Source organism: Musca autumnalis, unplaced genomic scaffold (genome assembly GCF_047663935.1).
Source record: "Musca autumnalis isolate F117 unplaced genomic scaffold, ASM4766393v1 scaffold_1, whole genome shotgun sequence".
Classification (NCBI taxonomy): Eukaryota; Metazoa; Arthropoda; class Insecta; order Diptera; family Muscidae; genus Musca; species Musca autumnalis.
Genome location: NW_027411644.1, coordinates 16,081,311 through 16,102,426, shown reverse-complemented (window position 1 = coordinate 16,102,426; position 21,116 = coordinate 16,081,311). Strand labels below are relative to the sequence as shown.

Genomic DNA, 21,116 nt, shown 5'->3' with positions numbered 1-21,116 from the left:
ATTTCGGATAAGTTCACGTTAAGACCTGCTCTCGAATGGCTTTGATTTTTGTTGAAGCAACTGGCATTCACGATGGTACAAGTTTTTTCAGGGGCAAGTAAATACTTCCTGAGAAAATAGCCCGAAAGTTGTAAAAATCCCTATGGCACCATGTGTAGTGGCTGGTCCGAAATTTTGGCCTTCGTCATATTTTGTCCAAACTTTGTTTTAGTTCGGAGATGGGCAATACCGGTCCACAACTTCCAGTATTTCACCCCAAAATTTAAAAAATGTCACTAAAATGGTATGCACGATACACTTTCTTGAACAAGGTTATCAATATGGTCCAAACTTTGGATCTTCTAATATTTGTCCAAATTTAGATTAACTTCTAAAATGGTCTATATTGGTCCTCTCATTAAGGTACCTCCCCTGCAAAAGTTCAACATATTTGTTTAAGTGCAGTTTAGGGTCTGTTAGATGATCCTTTAGAAATGAATACCGATGCTATTCGTTGTTATCCTGTTTCCAGCGATATTATGTTTTCCGTGGACAATTTCATGCTTCCTGGCATACTAGTCCAATTGTTTTTGTTTGACCCACTGAAATTACTAGTGGGTGCGATATCTACCTAAAAGGTATGATCCCCAAAATAAGATCCACTTTCTCCGCAACACTTTTGAACTTTAATCCTAATCCACATTTTTGTCTGTAAGTTCGAGTGTTCAAAAAGGGTCACAAAATTCTGAAAAGACCCTAAATACATTCGATCTGTCCGTAGATGAAAGTTTCAATTCGCATAGGCTGAGGGTATATTTCTGTCGGCAAAGCTGACTGATTCTTTTTTACTTGTTAAATTTTTGAATGGAATACATAAACGTTAGTTAGTCATTAATAGACGAAAACAGCTCTTTCATTCATGCAACAGGAATTTATTTTTGAGAGAAAAGGTCAATAATTCGAAACCATAATATATACTCTATTTTCGACATTTGTGCTCAAAGTTATACTAACGACTGATTACACTGTGACACAAAATGGCGGTGACAATCTGGGGCAGAGATAATTCCTTTTGTGGATGAAAGCCCTTGGTGAGTATACTAAAAATCCCGAAGGAAAAATCCGCCGTGAGTCGAACTTCGAGTTATGGCGTGATTAAGTTTCTGCTGAAGACCCTGTAAGGCATCAGAAATTAGCGTTATATCTTTTTTAACTGTTGTTTTAGCTTATTTATGAGATGACATGTCTGCAGTCAAATCGAATGAGGATTATTTCGACCTTCTAACTCGCTTCCTTCAACGTCCTTTTCGTGCCTTTTTTCAAGAACCGCTATAAATTTACACAAGATGACGTTTTTCAGCTTCGAAATGTTCTGCAAAATGTCGCTCAGAAAATTTTAGGTACAGCTCTCATTGACAACTAATCGATTTTGTCTCGTTTTCTCTGTTCATAAATTTTGTAAAGCAAATTTTAAAATTAGTGGAGTGAGAAAAAAATTGTATATTAAATTGTATATCCATATTATTTGCTGATAGTTGTTGTCAAAAGTGAGTATTTCAAATGTTTAAAGGTGCAGCTGCAGAGGTTTGCAGGCGACCATGTTGTGTTTCTTTTTCAGTGACCACCACATTAAGGGGTTACCCGCTTTTTTAACAAAGCGATTTACGGTGTCGACTTAAGCTCGAAAACAAATGGACCGATCTTCAAATATTTTTGTGGGTTTATTAGTTGCCTAAACTAAACTATCGATTTAAAATAATCATGAACAGTCAAAGTCGAAATTTCAATTTTTAGCAAAAATGGCCCGTTCTTTTTAGGAAAATTCTGTCATTTAAGTACAAAATTTTGATGTATTCAATAAGCCCACAAAAATATATGAAGACTGGAGGGTTGGCGTTTTTTATTTGCGATGATGGCTTCTATTTTGTTTTTCAAAATAGTCAGGCTTAATCCCATAGTTGTTGTTTTAATATTTTATTAATTTAAATTCATATACCTCAGAAATGGTACAACCTAGGAAAAAAATTACAAAAGCCACTTTTTTAGAGAATTCTCGCAGCTACAACATTTTCTTTAGCCCCATTTCGATAAGACTTGCTGTTTTCAAGCAAAATCGTAAAAACCTAAAAACCTCTAAAAATGTGACCTTTGACCGCCATTTATTTAAGAATCCCTCCGGCGATTTTTGTTTATAATTTGATTTTTCTCATCTATGAAGATTGTAGTTTCAGAATCCGCAACAACTACCTTCCGTTTATAGTTGTGTGTTTCTAAAATTTCAAACCCCAAACTATAGTCTTTTGGAAAAATTTGTGGCCATGATGCGCAGTGTATTAACCATAAAAAACTGATAAAAACATTCTTCAAAATCCAAAAAATTAGTTATTCAGAAGAAGTTTCATATCTGGTGGTCTTAATTTACGATGCCCAGAACCATTCTTATGGGTGAACGCGCGGCACATGTTAGCTCACTGGCTTTAACGGGTGTTAAAGGCAGTTCCCCAGGTGACACCACGGGGAAGTCAGTGTCCACTTGAGATGAATAAGGGACCAATATAAATCCTTGGCTTTGCCATGTTAAAGTCGGTCAGGACCGTTCCTTGGTATCTTCCATTCCCTACTTCACCCACGTTGAGATATAGAAGTTGAAATTGGGACAATGCCGTGACTGCACCACCTCCTTATAAAACTATGTTGTGACTGCAGTGTCCCAATTTAAACTTATGTATCTCAGAAATTGTACAACCTAGGAAAAAATTACAAAAGCCGGCTACAACATTTTCTTTAGCCCTATTTCGATAAGATTTGCTGTTTTCAGGCAAAATCGTAAAAACCTAAAATACCCTAAAAATGTGACCTTTGACCGCCATTTATTTAAAAATTCCTCCGGCGATTTTTGTTTATTTTTTATTTTTCTCGTCTATGAAGGTTGTAGTTTTAGAATCCGCAACAACTAACTTCCATTTATAGTTGGTTCAGGCACTTCGGGATGTACGTTGGTGACGTTACTACCGTTTATATGCTTTCCTTGTGTGTTTCTAACATTTCAAACCCCAAACTATCGTCTTTTGGAAACATTTGTGACCATGATGCGTAATGCATTAATAATAAAACTGAGAAAATCATTCTTCAAAATCCAAAAAATTAGTTATTCAGAAGAAGTTCCATATCTCTAATCTTAATTTACGACGCCCAAAACCATAAAACCACATTTGACACACATCTCAGTTCTTCCTAAGCTTCCTTTAAATAATGCCAAAATAAATATTTGAGGTAATAAAAATATCTCAAAACTTATTTAAAAGCACGTTGAATGGATAAAATGTTTGCTGTTGGTTGATGAATTATCATCATCAACGTAATATTTTGCAATAAAATCCCTCAGATGTTTGTCTGTCGTCTGCCTGTGAGTTTCATCATTTAAATGTTTTAATTAAACTTCTACACAACGCAATGCAAATAGGCTCACTCTCAGAAGACTGCAAATTTATACAACAAAGTTTTTGTGAGTGTGTGTGTGCGTGAGTGTCGCTGTTGTCTTTAGGCAAACAAACATAAATTCTTGAAACATTTGTAATAGGATTTTATTTGTCCCAAATGAAAATGGCAAATACTCAATGCGCCATGTCGTGTTCGTTTCACGTCGTTTCGACATTCGCAGTACATGCTGAAGCAATGATAAGCAAAACTAAAGATACTACTCGTACTACTGCCTGAAGGCTGGATGGTTGTCTCTTGGCTGTTTCCGACAATTGCCTGTTGTTCTAAACTAAATAGTCAGACTGCTGTCGACATCGCCAACCAACCAGCCAGCCAGCCAGTCAAGCAACCAAACAGCCTACCAACATTATCGTCGTTGTCGTCTCGCCAAAAACTGTGACTGACAACAACTGCAATGACAATAAACTACAAACGGCGTGCGGCAAACAACTGAAAGTTAAACAGATCCAAACAGAAAGACAGGAACAAACGGAAGCAATGATGAAGAAAAAAATAATAAAACAAACATTCGCCTATACACACACACACACACTCAGCCAGCAATAAAAGTAGTCAACACCGGCAACAATATTTTCATTGAAATAGGCAAAATAAACAAAAAGTCAGTCAAGGAAAGACCAAAACTGTATAGGAAAAAAACAAACTAAACAACCGTCAGGAAAATCCCCCACCGCATGATAGCAAATATTTAGAAAAATATCCAACAAAAAATATTGTCCAAATAAAAAAAAATAAGAATTCAGCAGAAAACGCTTGCATACAAAGCTACCTACCAATTGTTTAGTTTTCGCAAACATCTCCCGTTGTGTTATCAATAACCATTGGGTGCTGAGGAACTATAGGGGAAATTTTTCCGCCATGGAGTAAACAGGAATATTATGTTAGTTACCGTATATGTGTACATTGGAAGGATTTATAATAGGTTATATGAGACAGACAGATCCAATACGTCTATATAATTCCAATAAAATCAAACCTATTTCTGTTATTAACAAGTATCGCTAGAATTGGTTGTTTGCAGATTTGCGGTCATTATCTCGTGAATAATATTCATTCGTAAGACTACTTTTTGATCTTTTATTAGTTTGCTACATCGAAGCCTTGGCCCTCCAGTTCTGTTTGCGGGTTCATTATCCTTCATTCTTAGAATATATTTATAGTGGTGCCAAAGTATACGAAATCTTCAACTACCTCAAAATTATAGGTAGCAACTTCCACAGTTAATTCGAGTTCTGCGAACGTACTGCGCATGAATATTATTAACTTGGTCTTATCTTTATTTACTGTCAGGACCACTCTTTCGATTTTTTTAAAGTATCAGTTACTTTTACCATCAGTGTTAAAAATAACGAGGTACTATATACACTTTTATACAGGCAAAATATACCTCATCGAAATAATGGTTTTAGACCCTAAGTACGTTTGGACGAAATCCGTTTCAGACAATTTGGAGTCGATTTAGCAAGTAATTACTTCCTGAGAAAATAGCCCGAAAGTTGTAAAAATTCCTATAGCACCATGTGTAGTTGCTGGAGCGCACTATAGCACTGGTCAACCGATTTGGTCACGAATTTGGCCTTCGACATATTTTGTCCAAACTCAGTTTCAGTTCGAAGATGGGCAAAACCAGTCCACAACTTCCAGTGCTTCTCCCCAAAATTTAAAAAAAAATGTCACTAAAACGGTATACACGACACACTTTCTTAAACGGGTAACCAATTTGGTCCAAACTTTGGATCTTCTAATATTTTTCCAAATTTAGTTTAACTCCCAAAAATGGCCCATACTGATCCTCCCCTTAAGGTAGCTTCCCCGCAAAAGTTCAACATTTTTGTTTAAGTGCAGTTTAGGGTCTGTTCGATCCTTTGGAAATGTATACCGATGCTATTCGTTGTGGTCTTGTTTACAGCGATATTATGTTTTCCGTGGACATGTTCATGCTTCCTGGCATACTGATCCAAATGTTATACGATGACCCACTAAAATGACTAGTAGATGCGATATCTATCGAAAAGATATGACTCCCAAAATAACATCCATTTTCATAATGGACTATGTCGGTCCATTCCTTCAAGTACCTCCTCCGCAACACTTTTGAACTTTAATCCTAATCCACATTTTTGTCTGTAAATTCAAATGTTCAAAACGGGCCTCAAAATTCTGAAAAGATCCTAAATACATTCGATCTGTCGTAGATGAAAGTTTCAATTTACACAGGCTGAGAATATATCTCTTTCGGCAAAGCAGACTGATACTTTTTTATTTGTTATGATATATGAAATAAAGTTATATATAATATAAAATGATATATATGTTATAATACGATGATAAAATTAGAGAAAAACAAACGGTTATGTCATTTTGGTTATGTCGTGTGTCCCTATACCCTGTTTTCAGTTAAATATCTGCTTATAATGACTTAAAAAAATTTTCAAAAGTTCTGAAAAATAAGAAAAACTTTAATAGCTTTGTTTTATCGAATCACTTTATAATTAAGATTTTATGTAATCTTATGTAGAAATCATCACGCTATGATACAGGGATATGAGGTGGTAAAAAATTCATAACCCTAGTGTCCGTTCGTCTGACCGTCTGTTCATCTAAACCTTGTAATCACGCTGCAGGGCGCAATATTGATCGGATCGTCACCAAATTTCGTGTGTTGAAGGGGGTCCCGGAGGGGAAGAAGCCTATTTTGGTGATGGTCGGATAATATTTATGGTCGGAATGGGCAAAAAACTTATTTGGGGAAAATGTCAACGTTTTATTTTAAATCGAATATCTTCGCTTCTATATGGGGTGTACCAAAAGAAAAACCTGGCAAAGAAAGTAGAGAATATCACCTTTACAACTATGTACGGAGATATCGTAATATTCGGTAATAAATCCCAGTTTTTCATTTTTCCTTTTTTCGTAATCACGCAACAGGTTTGAGGGTTAATGGGGTCCTGGAGAGGGTTTTTGTGATGGTCGGATAATATTCATGAGTCAGAATGGGCAATAAACTTATGTGGAGAAAATTCAACGTATTATTATTATGCGAATATCTCCTCTCCTAGAAGGAGCGTAGGTGGTCAAACAACGGAGATATCGCAAGTGTCGGTAATGCATCCCATTTTGCCATTTTTTTGTAATCACGCTACAGCACAGTGGTCCCACTTGTATGGAAAATAGTGCCAAAAATAGTTCTAATCGGGATACCGCCTCCAAATTTTTTTAGAAAGGTAGCCCGATTTTTGTTATTTTGACAACCTATTTGGATGTTATTTTGCATTTTGAGTTCTGAGTGAATAAACTAACTCATTGGAAAATACATTCAATATAGGTCCACGTTTAGGTATAGCCCCCATATAAACGTACCTCCCTATTTTCGGAATATTGACTTTACAGGCGTGGCATAATAGAATAACTTAGCGGATGACAGATGGGGGCAGCTGGATTTTTTTAAATCGTAAACTAGAGACCTACCCCTACATTTAAAAAAACATTTTCGAGACTCACAAATGCTCGCAACTTTAGTAAAACTCAACATAAATTAATAGTAATTATATTGAAAATAGCAGAAAAAGTAATTTATAAAAAATTTATTTTTAATGAAGTTAGGAAACGATTTTTTTTCGTAAAAACGTTGTCAATGCGATCACTTAGAAAATTGCACATTTACCTCTCCAATTTTTTTTATAATTTTACTCATAACCTAAGGCCTGTCATAGAAATCACAACTTCTCCAACTTAACTTGGCGTATAACCGCTGTAAATTTACAAAAATAATGCTGGATGTTAAAAATGTGATATGTTTAGAGAATATTTATTTCAATCGCAATCAAATTTGTCGTTATCAATTTTTCGATTTTTGTCCACGGGCGGAACCACTTTGTAAAGGTCAGATTTTTGATCGGATAATCAGAGATTTTGGGGGTTGATTGAAGTCCCACAGGGAAAAAGCCTATTGATTTTTGTGATGCTCGGACAATATTCAGGGGTAGGAAAATGGTCAAAACGTTGTGTGGTGAAAATTTAACAATTTATTACCTAGCAAATATCTCCGCTTCTAGTGGGAGTATTCCAAAGGAAAGGTCGGCAATGAAAGAAGAAAAGATCTACTATACATTAGTGTAAAGTAGGTTAGCGTAGTAGGTTGGCGTAGGTGGTCAAACAACGGAAATATCGCAAAATTCGATGATGCATCCAATTTTGTTGTAATCACGCAACGTCACGAATTTTGGTGGCTAATGGGAGTCCCAGAGATGAAGTACCATATGAGGATGGCCGGATAATAGTTAGGTATCGGAATTCGAAAAACAATAATGTGGAAAAAAATTAAAAGTGTTATTCTTATGTTTGTTCTGTTTTAGTTGAAGATTCAATCATATGATTGTTTAAGTCTGGAGTATTCCCCCATTGGCTTGACTTCATCACTTTCCTCTTTGCAGAGAAAAATGTTTACAAAACGCACTGACAGCTTGCAAAATTTACTGATCGCTACCAATATCATGATTTCATCCCGGCGAAGGGAATTATCAATTGGCTTTTCAGTTTTTGAAATGATGATTTTTTAGTGAAAACCTGAACTCTTTAAGCATCGAGTATTCTCATGTTAATGAGAATGATGCTCACTTTTCGGCTTTCCCAAAAAACACAATCGTTTTATTCTTATGCGAATATCTCCACTTCTAGTATGGGTATTGCAAGAGGAAAACTGTTTAGTCGATGAAGGAAAGATCACCTTAGTAATAATGCAAAATAAGTTCGCGTACATTCCACTTTTCTATTTTTTATTTGAATTGTTCTGACGAATATCACAGCTTTGGTTGGATCGGTATCAACAAAAGTGACGTATATAATGAAGACTTTCTGAGCTTAAATTCGTTCCTATTGCGTTACCAAAATTGTCAAAATAGTTTGGGGTCTGTAGGTACTTAGTTATGTAGCAATAAATTTTCAAAAAATTATTTTTTTAGTGTTTTTATGGGATGTACGAGCTTGTTCCATAGAGTGCATCTTGTAAACTTGGCCGAACTTGTGTTCGATTATATTTTGGGGAATTAAATTGAACTCTCTAGATACGGAATAACCACATTTGGGCTGCAAATATTTGCAAATCTTCTGATGACTGCACTTTTAAAATAAGGGACTTTGCATGAAATTCATAAAAATTTAGCTGTGAATTTGTATGGGACCTATATCAAAATATGGACCTATCTTGAGACATGTTTGCAAGGAAGAGTTCTAATCTGGAGACACGATAATACCATATTATAGCTAAAGTAAAAATTCAAGAATCGGGGGTACCATAAAAGGGGCTACATCGATACATAAATCTGTATTGGGTTTTGTAAGGGATTTTTGGCAGCCGTAACTACTCGCAAACCCCCTTTCTTCCCCATTATTTTACAAGGGCATGTCGAACTCAGTTTGTAGATATTTTATGACCACTAGAATAACTAGTTATTCTGTGGCCACTAGAAGTTGAAAAAATCTATTTTTAGAACAGTTGATGTAGAGGTTTTTTGTTTAATTTCATCATACTTCTTACTTTTATTTTACTTTATTTTATTTCGCTCGCTGTGCGAGTTGAACACACGAACCCTCTGATTCCTAGCCAAAGACACTACATACTATGCCACGCACACGATCATTAAGGGTTGCTTAAGAACTTAAATGTACAGTGCAAATGTGCACCACGAACTGTTATTTTTTTATTAAAAAAAAACTCGCGTGCCGACAGTGAGCGTTGAACACACAACCCTAGGATTTATAGTCGGACACACCCTCACTGTGCCACCGTCCTCATTACTTAGTGAGGAGCAAAGTAAGTAGGTTTGCCTTGTATTTTTTAAGAAGTATCCCATTACTTTTCAGATTACTTGTAATGGGAAAAGCAGCTTGTTTACATTACTTTGTAATGGATTACGTAATGACTAATGGATCCGAATTTTTGCTGGGTATGTCCATAATTGTTGGTGGAAATGTTATGTGGCCACTAGGAACCCTAAATACCAAATTACAACTGATTTGCTACGAAAATGTGGTTTAAATCCTCAAAATACGGAAAATCGGAAGGTACCGTTATATGGGGGCCATACCAAAACATTAGCCGATATTGTTCATATTTGGCCAATTATTACCCACAGACACAGACTAAGCTTGTGCAAAATTTCAGTAACGTATCTCAATAAGTTTACAAGTTATTAATTTCGCGCCGCTGGATCAGTGGTGCGACGGTGGGTAACTTATAATAAAAATCAATAAATTTTAGATTTTAAAATGGGCAGGAAAAGGAGCTGTACACCGAGAATAGCGGAGTCAATTGTAAAATGTTATTTGAAAGAATATGGGGGTGATGGCGAAACGATTATCTTGTCCCAAGACAATGGTTTTCAATGCGGTTCACCTTTTTGATGAAACCAAAATGTTTCAAACACCTGCCAGAAATCGTCGATCAAGAGAAACTACACCAGCGGAGAATAGACTTATTGTAATGACCAGTTTAAAAATTTTATGTCAGCGCAGTAAATAAAGACTGAAATTTGGCCACAAATGAATGTGGAAATATCGAAAGGACGCCTTCTGCGTGATTCCGGAATGGCACAAAAAAGTCACACTTTTAAAATAAAAATATTAAGAAGCGATTGAACTTTGCAAGAGAAATGCTGAAAAAGACCCTAGTTTTGGAATACAGTGCTATGGAGCGGCGAAATAAAGTTGAATTTGTGTCTTTTCCTAGTGTGGTGTTGGACCTATTTCTCGTGTAGAAAGCATAATGGATCAGTACCGGTATAAGAGTATTTTGTAACATGTAATGCAACCTATTCCGTACATAATATGCCCAACAATTTTATTTTCCAACACAATAACGATCTAAAAAACACTTCACAGTTAGTGAAGTGTTGGCTTTCGGACCAGAATATCCAAGTTCTGAATTGGCCACCTCAAAGTCCAGATCTCAATCCAATTGAGAATTTGTGGACAATTGTAAAAATATATCTCAAAGGCAAGAACTCTAGCAATGGTGATGAATTGTTCCAATTAGTGCGTCAAAGTTGGAACAATATACCCCTCGAGACTTGTCAAACTTTAGTTCAAAGTATACCGAGAAGTTTCATATAAAAAAGGTTTTCCAACAAAATATGAAGAATTATGTAAATTTTGAATAAGCCTGTTATCATTATTTAATCGTTTCTTTTCGTTTTATTTTCCGTTCTTAATAAGCCAACCAACCTGAAATTGAGTTTTTTTTTTTGTATTTTGTTAATTTTCTCTAAAATTTTATATAATAAGTAGGTATTTAAGAATTTAAATTAAAAGCCGACCCATTACTGTACTATAATGAATTAATAGCTATATCTTAATAAATAGCTATATCTCTGTAAAGATGGTATAACAATACGAAATTAAAAATATATGTCGTTCTTAATTATATGGCCGCCACTGTATGTGGAAAAAGACGCGAAGATACTCCAATTTTGCCGAATTTTATTTCCATAACGGATATTTCACTTTGGACATATTCCAAGGGGAGAGCTTGATAATGACACTAGCCAATCTGAGCTTGAAATTAATAAAAAATGTTGCATTGATGGTACAATATCAGAGTTACTGCAAAAAAGACATGTAAAATGCTAATCAAAAAAGACTAGCAACGTTTTCGATCAGTACCAGGTAGCCAAATATCAAACTAATAATTAATTACTTTGGTTTAGTTCACCCTGTACTATTCGGTATAAAAGCCAGATAGGTGAAAACCTTGGTATCCCCCTAAAAAATATATGTAGGGTATCATATAGTTGGCCCCGTCCCGACTATGGTATTTGTAAACAGTTAGTTTTAATTTAAACAAGTAAGTTTTAATTTTAGTATTATGTATTTTTATGCATATATGTAAATTTAAATTTTTTATTGATATCAATATTAGTCGTTACAGAAACTATTTCAAGAACATATTTTTACAATACTCCCACTGACATGTGGAATTCCATGGTATGTTTACCATAAAAAAATCAATAAATTAAGTTTAAATATTAATTATAAACATTCGAATTGGTGTCAGCAATGGATTTGTTTGTAATATTAGGGTAGATCTTTTACAGAACGGAAATAAAATTGCAAGAAGTAAGAAATTATTAAGGCGTGAGCCCCAGTTGTTAAGTCAAATAAAAACCATTGTTCATGAACATTTTCCAAGAAAACTACGAAATTTTTTGGTACATTTTTTTTAATCAGAAAGAGCACATCTTGCTCTTATTTTTTTAACATTAGTAGTTTCGTGGCAAATGGTCGTCTACGAAACCCTGTTTTTATTAAGGCATATAGCGGTGCCAACTCAAGCTCGAAAAGTAATGAACCAATTGTCATATATTTTGTGGGTTTATTTAGAATATAAAAATCTAGTCCTAAAATCTAAAATCACATATCGTTTTTTTTTAATACTAAGTTTTACGGAAATGGTGCACAAATGTTTTGCTTAAAAACTCATGTTTTCGGGCATATAATGGACAAAAAGCTTTTCAAAACTAAAATCGATCGATGAAGGATGTCCTTGATAAGCCCACAAAAATATATGGCAATCGGTTCATTAGTTTTCGAGCTAAAGATGACACAGATTTTAAAATGTAATTTCGAGAAAAAAAAACACGTTTATAGTTTCTGTGCCACATACAAACACAATAAATTGACCATTTTCAACGCTCGTATTTCAATATGGTTCCGATCATCTTGAATATTTTACCACATAGTATATGCTATTTATACCTTGAAAAACACTAGCGATCATCTGAATAGGTTTGAATTTTTTTCTTTTTATATGTTGAGGTATCGTCTGATGTGTTCATATTGCAGATCCATACTATTTACTTTTTGAGAGTCCTATACTATGCCAGCATTCACTATAAAAGTCGGCGATATCAATCCCCTTTGACTTTAATTTGATTTACAATTTTCTACTTTATTGTCGACGAAGAGACATTCATCCAGACCAATTTCCGAAAATCAATGATACATGTTGTCTACTATGGTGGATTTGTGAGCATGATAATACTTAAATTTGTACTGCAAGGATAGTTAAGAATTAAACCTGAGCAAAAATACCAACTATTTTCAATGGCATTCCTAATTTATCTACCCTAATAATATGGCTAACACTTGGTGTTTGCTTTCAGACAATTTTCGAAGCTCAGAAGAGATCTAACGAAATCAAAAAGTCATTTAAAGCAAGTTTATAAAATGTTATTGTTTGAATATTTCTTGATTTTATCTGAAATTTCTTGGTAACTTTTTCATGTTGAGAATTGAACCCACGTTCCAAATAAAACGGGTCAAATTTGTTGTAGGATTAATCAGAATGTTCCATTTTACTAAACTAAACCAAAAAACTGCGCAATATTTGCATGGGTAGTACAATTTTTCAATTTAATTTGATTCCAACCTATTCTGATGATCGCAAAAATTTGACACTTTTTTGTACATTTTTTATTATAATTGGGATATTTTCCGAAAATATTGCAACACCGTCAAGTTTTTTCTTGGGAATGTTGGCATAGTATAGGACTCTCAAAAAGTAAATAGTATGGATCTGCAATACGACAACATCAACATATAAAAAGAAAAAATTCAAACCTATTCAGATGATCGCTAGTGTATGTCAATAAAATTTTTTCGATTTTCTGAAATTTCATAATCATAAAAGTGTAGCAGAACGTATAAGTAATTTGATGTATATGACATAAGTATACGCCCATGTACTAATATCTTACTTGCTATGCTATTCGCCATACAGCGATGATCAGTATGACAACTTTTTAGGTTGTCGAACGTTAAATACTTGTAAACGTCGAAAACGTCACATACCTGTAAATAACGTATTAAGGGGTTACCTCTACTTGTCAATTTCAAAAAAATCGAAAATAATTTTATTGGCTTATTTTAAGGCACATGTGGAATATAGTATGTCGCAAAAAATTTCAAGTCGATCTGTGAAAAAATGGCTGAGATATGAGCATTGAAAGGGAACAATTTGTTGTGATTTGTATGTAGCATAGAAACATTAAAATTGCGTTTTTGAAGACCGTGCCAACGACAGCTCGAAAACGAATTGACCGATCTTCATATGGTTTAGTGAGCTTATTAAATACATAAAAATCTTGTCTTTAAGCGAGACAGATTCTTTTAAAAATAAGTGAGCAAAGGCTATAATCGGGACACCACTACCCCTGTGCATAAGCTTTTCACTGGTAAACATTTCTTTTAGGGAATATAATCCGACTACCACCAAAAATAATATGCCTCTTTCTCTCTGGGACCCCCATAAGCAACGAAAATTTCGTGACCATCCGATCAGAATTACGACCTGTAGCTTGATTGCAAAAAATGGAAGAATTGGATGCATTACCGACTATTGTGATATCTTCCTTGTTTGACCACCTTCGCCAACCTGCTTTACACCAATGTAAAGGTAATATTTTCTTCTTCCATTGACAGGCTTTGCCGTTTGCCGAATACCCATACTAGAAGCCGATATATTCACAAAGAATAAAACTTTGAATTTGTCTCCAAATGAGTTTTTCCCCATTCCGATCCCTAAATATTATCCGACTATCACCAAAATCAATAGGCTTCTTCCTCTGTGGGGCCCCCATCTACCCCCACTTCGTCACTATCCGATCAAAATTCCAACTTGTAGCGTGATTACAAAAAATGGAAAAATTGGGTATATTACTGAATTTTGCAATATCTCGGTTTGCTCACTTACGCCAACATACTTTGCATCAATATAAACGAGATCTTTTCTTCTTCCATTGACGGGTATTCCCTTTGGAACACTCCAACCAGAAGCGGAGATATTCGCATAAGAAAAAAAACTTTGACTTTTCTCCACATAAGCTCTTCGCTTATTCCTACTCCTGAATATTATCCGACCATCACCAAAATCAATAGGCTTCTTCATCTGTGAGACCCCCATTAACCAAATTTTCGTGACGATCCGATCAAAATTGCGACCTGTAGTGATTTCTAAGAAAAATAGAAAAATGGGATGTATTACCGACTATTGCGAATACTCCGTTATTTGGTTACCTACGCCGACCTAGTTTGCATCATTGTAAAGACGGGATCTTCTTTATCCACCTAAGTTTTTTGCCCTTTCCGACCCCTAAATATTATCCAAGCATCACCAAAATCAATAGGCTTCTTCCCCTCCGGGACCCCCATCAACATCCAAAATTTCGTGACGATCCCATCAAAATTGCGACCTGTAGCGTGATTATAAAGTTTAGATGGACAGACGACAGACGGACGGACACACATAGCCAGATCGACTCAGCTCGTCAAAACATTCACTTTTGTATATAAATGTATGGGTCTACGACCATTATTTCGATGCGTTACAAACTTTTTGCCCAAAACCAACTTATAATACCCTCCCCACATAGTGGTGTAGGGTATAAATATTAAATTATGTTAAAATAAGTTTGAAAGAAATTTTTGGAAAAGTTTTAGAGTAATCTTGCACAATATCCGACAGGATTTTGAAGCTTTTGGGCCATTATCTTAGGAAGTATTGACTTACTCCGGAACAAAATGTACCATTGTAAATGAGGTCGCCAACAATTCCATGAAAAAGAGTGAAAACGATGCGAGAGGAGCTCCTAAACTTCACTTTATCCGAATTTTGTGTGGGAGGTACCCGAAGGAGTGGACCGATATAGTCTATATTTCAATTCCATACTGGACTGGATGAAATAATACGATGTGCAAAGCCTGCATCAATTAAAAACTCCCTGCGAGGATTATCTTGCGGATTTGCCATTTTGGTTGGTGCCTCAGGGTTTCTTGGAGCTTTTAGGCCAATATCTCAGGAAGCATGGACTTCCACAAGAAAAAAATTTTACCGTCATAGAGGGAGCCGCAAGGAAAACTTACTGAAAAAAATGCAAAACCATCCGAGAGGAGCCCTTTAACTTCACTTTATCCGAATTTTGTGTAGGAGGTACCCGAAGGAGTGGACAGATATAGTTCATATTCGAACCAGATTTATATTTGGAAGGAATAATATGATGTGCAAAGTTTAGACCAAATCGACTGCTCCCTTCGGGAAAAAACCTCAAGCAAATATTCATTTAAACATTTTTATGAGAAATTTTGAAAATTTGAAAATAACTATACACTCCACGTCAGTAGAATAGAACACCAAAATTGTTGTTAATGTTAGCGTATTTGTCCCAAAATGAATGAATCTACGATTTTAATCTTGTAGGGATTTAAAGCCTATGATGTTCCGTATCAATAACAGAAAGAATTATGTTTCTAGCTTTTCGCGAAATAATTTTCTGGTCAGTTTTCCGATAGTACTATGAAAAATAGGCATTTATTTTCGGTCATAAGGATAGAACAGTCATTTTATGTTCGTGAATTGTGGAGATATTGACGCCGAATTTTCTTTCAGTCGATAAAGCGGGGCTTTCTAATCATTTTCTCCAATAAAACCATATAAATAATTTCGCGGACGCCGAAATAACAGCGTAAACGGGTTTAAATTGACAGATAATAGAAAAATTTCGGAATATCAATAAGAGTCAAGCAGTTATGTCATAATTCTTCACAATAAGATAGAATATGACACAGACAACCTTGATGGATACAATCGAGTGCTTCGGATGCTGAAAAGATGGAACAAATACGAAATACGTCAAAATTTCTTTTAAAAACCTTGATGTTTTCTTCAATAAAATGATTTTTCCGCGAACAAGTCTGTCGTTTAAAGGTTTGGACATTTAGAGGAAGATAATCTGATATGAAAAAATCCGCTATTTTAATACACTGAGGGAAATTTTAGCACATTTTTCAAATTGAACACACCATTTGGACTTTGCATTTTATATTACGAATTAGTCGTTTTTTAACTGAACTCGCATATGTAAAAGCCCCGTTTTCGCGGGAAAACACAGTCATGGAAATTGAGGTTTTAGGTTGCGTAAGTTGCTTTTAAAAAGTACTAAAATTTCGTTCAGTGCATTAAAATAGCGGTTGTTTTCATAATAGATTATCTTCTTCTAAACGTGAAGCATATTTCCAAACCTTTAAACGACAGACTTGTTCGCGGAAAAATCATTTTATTGAAGAAAAAATCAAGGTTTTCATAAGAAATTTTGACGTTCTTCATACTTATATTGACAATGTTCCATCTTTTCAGCATCCGAAGCACTTGATTGTATCCGTCGAGGTTGTCTGTGTCATATTCTATCTTATTGTGAAGAAATATGACAAAACTGCGCGACTCCTATTGATATTCCGAGATGTTTCAAATATCTGTCAACTTAAACCCCTTATTTCGGTGTTCGCGGAATTATTTATATGTTTTCTTTGATGGAAAATGATTGGAAAGCCTTGCTTTATCGACTGAAAGCAATTTCGCCGTTAATATCTCCACAATTCGCGAAAATAAAATGACTGTTCTATCCTGATGACCGAAAATAAATGCCTATTTTTCATAGTACTATTGGAAAAAAGGATCAGAAAATCATTTCGCGAAAAGCTAGAAACATAATTTTTTCTGTGTTTGATACGGAACATCATAGGCTTTAAATCCCTACAAGATTAAAAACGTAGATTCATTCGCTTCGGGATAAATAAGCTAACATTAACAGAAATTTAGGTGTTCTATTCTACTGACGTGGAGTGTATAACTGAAACAAGCTTTAGGGCTACACGACATAACCAAAATTACATCATTTTTTGTTTCTCCCCAATTTTATAATTATATCTTTTTATATCAAATACCATTTTATTTCATATACCATATCAATTAAAAGTGGTTCGTGGGAGACTTTTTCAATATTTAAATGGAATAGAAGTTATTTTAGTAATTAAAAGGGAAAGGTATTCTCGCAACAGGAAATCAATTTTGAGAAAAATTGTCAAAAAATTGTAACCCTATTTTACATATTCCTTCTTTTGTCGTGGCCACCAGCCATTTAAATTAGTAACCGAAGAAATTTTACAGGTTTTAGACGATTATGGCTGGAAGCACCGATAAGGCCCCATTATATCGCTATAAACAAGACCTTCGATAAACATTTTTTAAATGAATGCACTTCAGCGACAATTTTAAAGTTTTGTGAGGCAGGTATCCGTAGTTGTTTTCCCATATCGACGTTTCCGCCGTTTCAATTTAAAGGAGAGAGTGAGAAAACACAAGATAAATATACGTTCAGAATAACCCCCAATGTAAGTTTGGACAAATTTTTACAACCAAATCGTATACTTAATTCCTAAGTTATGATGCTTATCAGTAATTTAAGTTGGTACTGGCAGGGTTTTTTAATCTTTTTGACCATTACCAGGAACTTTGATATTAACCGCGAATTAAATTATTTGCACCTGCTGCTGCAAAAAAAAAAAAAAAATAATAATAATTAAAACAATCCGAGATATGTCCACAAATTGAACTGGTGCGAAATATTTTGAAATTTTTTGTTTTGGGACCAGTTGATCCGTTCGATAGTTATATCGGGCGTCATTTTAGGGAAACATTTTGAATTTTTGTGGGGTAGGTAGCGAAAGAAGTGGACCGTCTTCATCTACGTCTTGATCTTGATCTACGTGTGGCGAGTAGCAAATTTTGGATCGAATCGATTGATCCGGTCGAGAGTTATCGTGGGATCCAGCCAGTCGGACCAGTAGGTCTAAATCGACTCCAAATTGTCTGGAAAGGATTTCGTCCAAAAACTAATTGGGGTCTAAAGTCATTATTTCGATGATGCATATTTTTAATATATTAAAGAGTTATACACTCGTTAGCCTAAAGGCAAAAGATTTAGTTAGTAAAATATATCAATCCGTTCAAAGGTTGCGTCATGTTGGCTAATAAAAACCTTTTCTCAATCACTATGCGACGAGTCCTAGTGTCGAGTGCACATTTTATAGCGCTTTTATACGAGGCCGAAGGACGTTCATGCTTAATAATTTCGCCAGGATGGGTCCCGTATCTACCGTACTATAAAAATTTTATCATTTAATAAAAACCATCAAGAAAATATGTTCTGATCGTATAAGTAATTTGATTTCTTTGACCTACGTATACGCCACTTGGAGCCGTATTTTTATAACCAGGGTAGGGATACGTAAAATCGATTTCGGTTAATCGCTTAATCGGATATTAGCCGTAAAATTTCTAAAAGTCGTAGTCGACTATTGAAAGTGCGAAAACCGGATAATCGATTATTCTTAATCGACTTTCAGAAGAAGGAGTCAACTATTATTCGTAGTCAAGCATTAGTCGTAGACTATTGTTATTCATAGTCGGCTATTAATCGTGGTCTACTATTAGTCATAGTTGACTATTGGGTGTGTTAAAACCGACGGCACTTTTTTATACATACATATAACCATCACGGATCGCATCAACGAAAATGGTCGATTATATTCGATTATAATCGGTTTTCGGCGGTTAACGATTAATCGAAAGTCGACTCAAATAATCGACTAACCGAAAATCGAGTTTTAGTTTTTTCACAAAAACCGAATGATCGAAAAACCGATCCACATATAAAGACCAAAACCACTACTACTAATTTTTAATACGATAAAATTTTTTCCTTTATGTTATCGAAAAAAATGTAAAAACTAGTAGATTCTTGCAGTTCTGGAACAGACCATATGAGTTTCTCTTCACACAGGCTGAGGGTATATTTTTGTCGGCAAAGCCGACTGATACCTTACTTTTTTTAGGAAATAACCCTACCCAAATCTCTTGCTTACGATATACTGCACCTGCAGAAATATAGGCAGAGTCCGTCTTGAAAATTCCCAGCAAAAATACCCCTTACAAAACCCCCTACTAACCCGTTATTTTAACAAGGGCATGTTGCTCTAAATATGTGTTATTTTTGGACTAATAAATTAAGTAGTTATACAAGTAGTATTTAGATTTTGAGTAAAACTCCCAAGTGAAAGGATTTTATGTCTTGTCTTTATAGTTTTGGAGCAAAACAATTTTTTTTTTTTATTTTAAATAATTTTTGTTTATCCCAGAATCTACCCTAATATTCTTGTGTTCTATTTTATAATCCATAAAACTTTTTTCTTTAAAAAAAGTTTTAAAATTCTATTCAACAAAATATAAAAAGAATAAAAACATTTCATAATATTAGCAAACAAAAAACAACAATTTATGCAAGAATGGCAAACAATGGCTGGTGGTGCAGAAGCAACATGAAAAAGATAATGAATGGTGTTGGTGCTGCGGCCATAACCGTTTCTGTTTTTCCTTTTTGTAAAATTAGAAAAAGCGGAAAACAACATATCAAAGATATTTTTATTTAAAATTGCAATGACGTTATGATTTGTGGCAGTTTTTGTTTTGTTTTTTTTTTCTATTTTTCACTTTGTTTAGCTGGTCACAGAGGAAATGAGACATGCTAGCGCCCACTCGGCTATAAAATAAGCAAACAAAAAAACTTTTCAAACAACTAAATAATGCGAAGGAAATGTCTTTGAAATGATAAATATGTGGATAATGTGTTGCGGCTGGGGCGGATTGGTTGCTAATACTATGCATGTATGTAAGTATGTCTGATTTTTGTATTTTAATGGGTTGGAATTTTGTTTTGTAGAAAGTGGTTGTGGGTGTCGGCAGGGGTCATCATCAATGAACGCGCATAAATATTATCTGGTCTGCTTAGCCTTTTTTGTTTAAACATTATTTATTATTTCTTTGTTTGGTTGTTTTGATTTTTTTTTAATTTCCAATAGAACTTGTCACGATAATGAATGGGGTAAATAATTTTTTGAAGATTAATAGAAAATTATAAAAAAACGTTGAACCAATTTGTAAATAGGTCTTTTGATAGATGAGGAAAATACAGCGAGTTAAACACCACCTTAACAAAAGAAAAAATACAACAAATTTTCCAGCCCTTGATGACTAGGCCTTCACATCAATTTTATCGAGCAAAAAATAAAACAAAACCCATTAAAAAAGTTTTAAAGGCATAAAAAAATAAAATTGCAAAAGGTTGAACACATTCAAGCAACTTCATTTACTCTGTTGCCTCCTGTGAGGATTGAACTCACGACCCCTGGTTTACAAGACCAGTGCTCTGCCACTGAGCTAAAGAGGCTGTTGTTTCAATCTGTGTTAATGTTCGTCTTTTAGTTCGTGTGTGGTGTGGAGAGAAGAAAAATAAATAAAATAAGAAGAGAAATGGTGGAACTACCAGCCAGCCAACAAGCCAGACATTGTCTGTGAGTAAGCAAAGAAAGCAAAAACAAACAAAAAACAACAACCAACCACCAGCAGTGAGCACACACACCAACAATTCCAACACCCTGTGCAAAATTATAAACATTTCGCACAACACAAACGTTCGTTCATTCATTCACAAAACATTCAGTCAGCCAGTCATTCACTCACTCACTCACTACTCACTCTCGCCCATCATAAATGGAATCCATGGGTATTCCGATAAAGACCACAATGAGTGAGTGAACATAAAAATGCTTTCATTGAAATTGAAAGTGTTCCTTGTTACGTTTTTTGCCTTCTATTAAGAATTTTAGTTTTTGTAATAAATTTTTATGAATTGTATTTAGATCGTTGTTGTTTTTCATAATAGTAAAATTCCGAAATTACGTTTCAACTG

The 21,116-nt window shown here is 34.8% G+C and overlaps 1 long non-coding RNA gene and 1 other non-coding gene across 2 annotated transcripts in view; one reads left to right on the top strand and one right to left on the bottom strand.

Moving 5' to 3' along the window:
* LOC141394103 (uncharacterized) overlaps window positions 1–21,116 on the top strand; it is a 590,278-nt gene that overhangs the window by 320,055 nt on the left and 249,107 nt on the right. The window lies entirely within an intron of this gene.
* Window positions 20,523–20,594, bottom strand: TRNAT-UGU (transfer RNA threonine (anticodon UGU)). The gene has a single exon. It is a non-coding gene; the product is annotated as a tRNA-Thr (tRNA).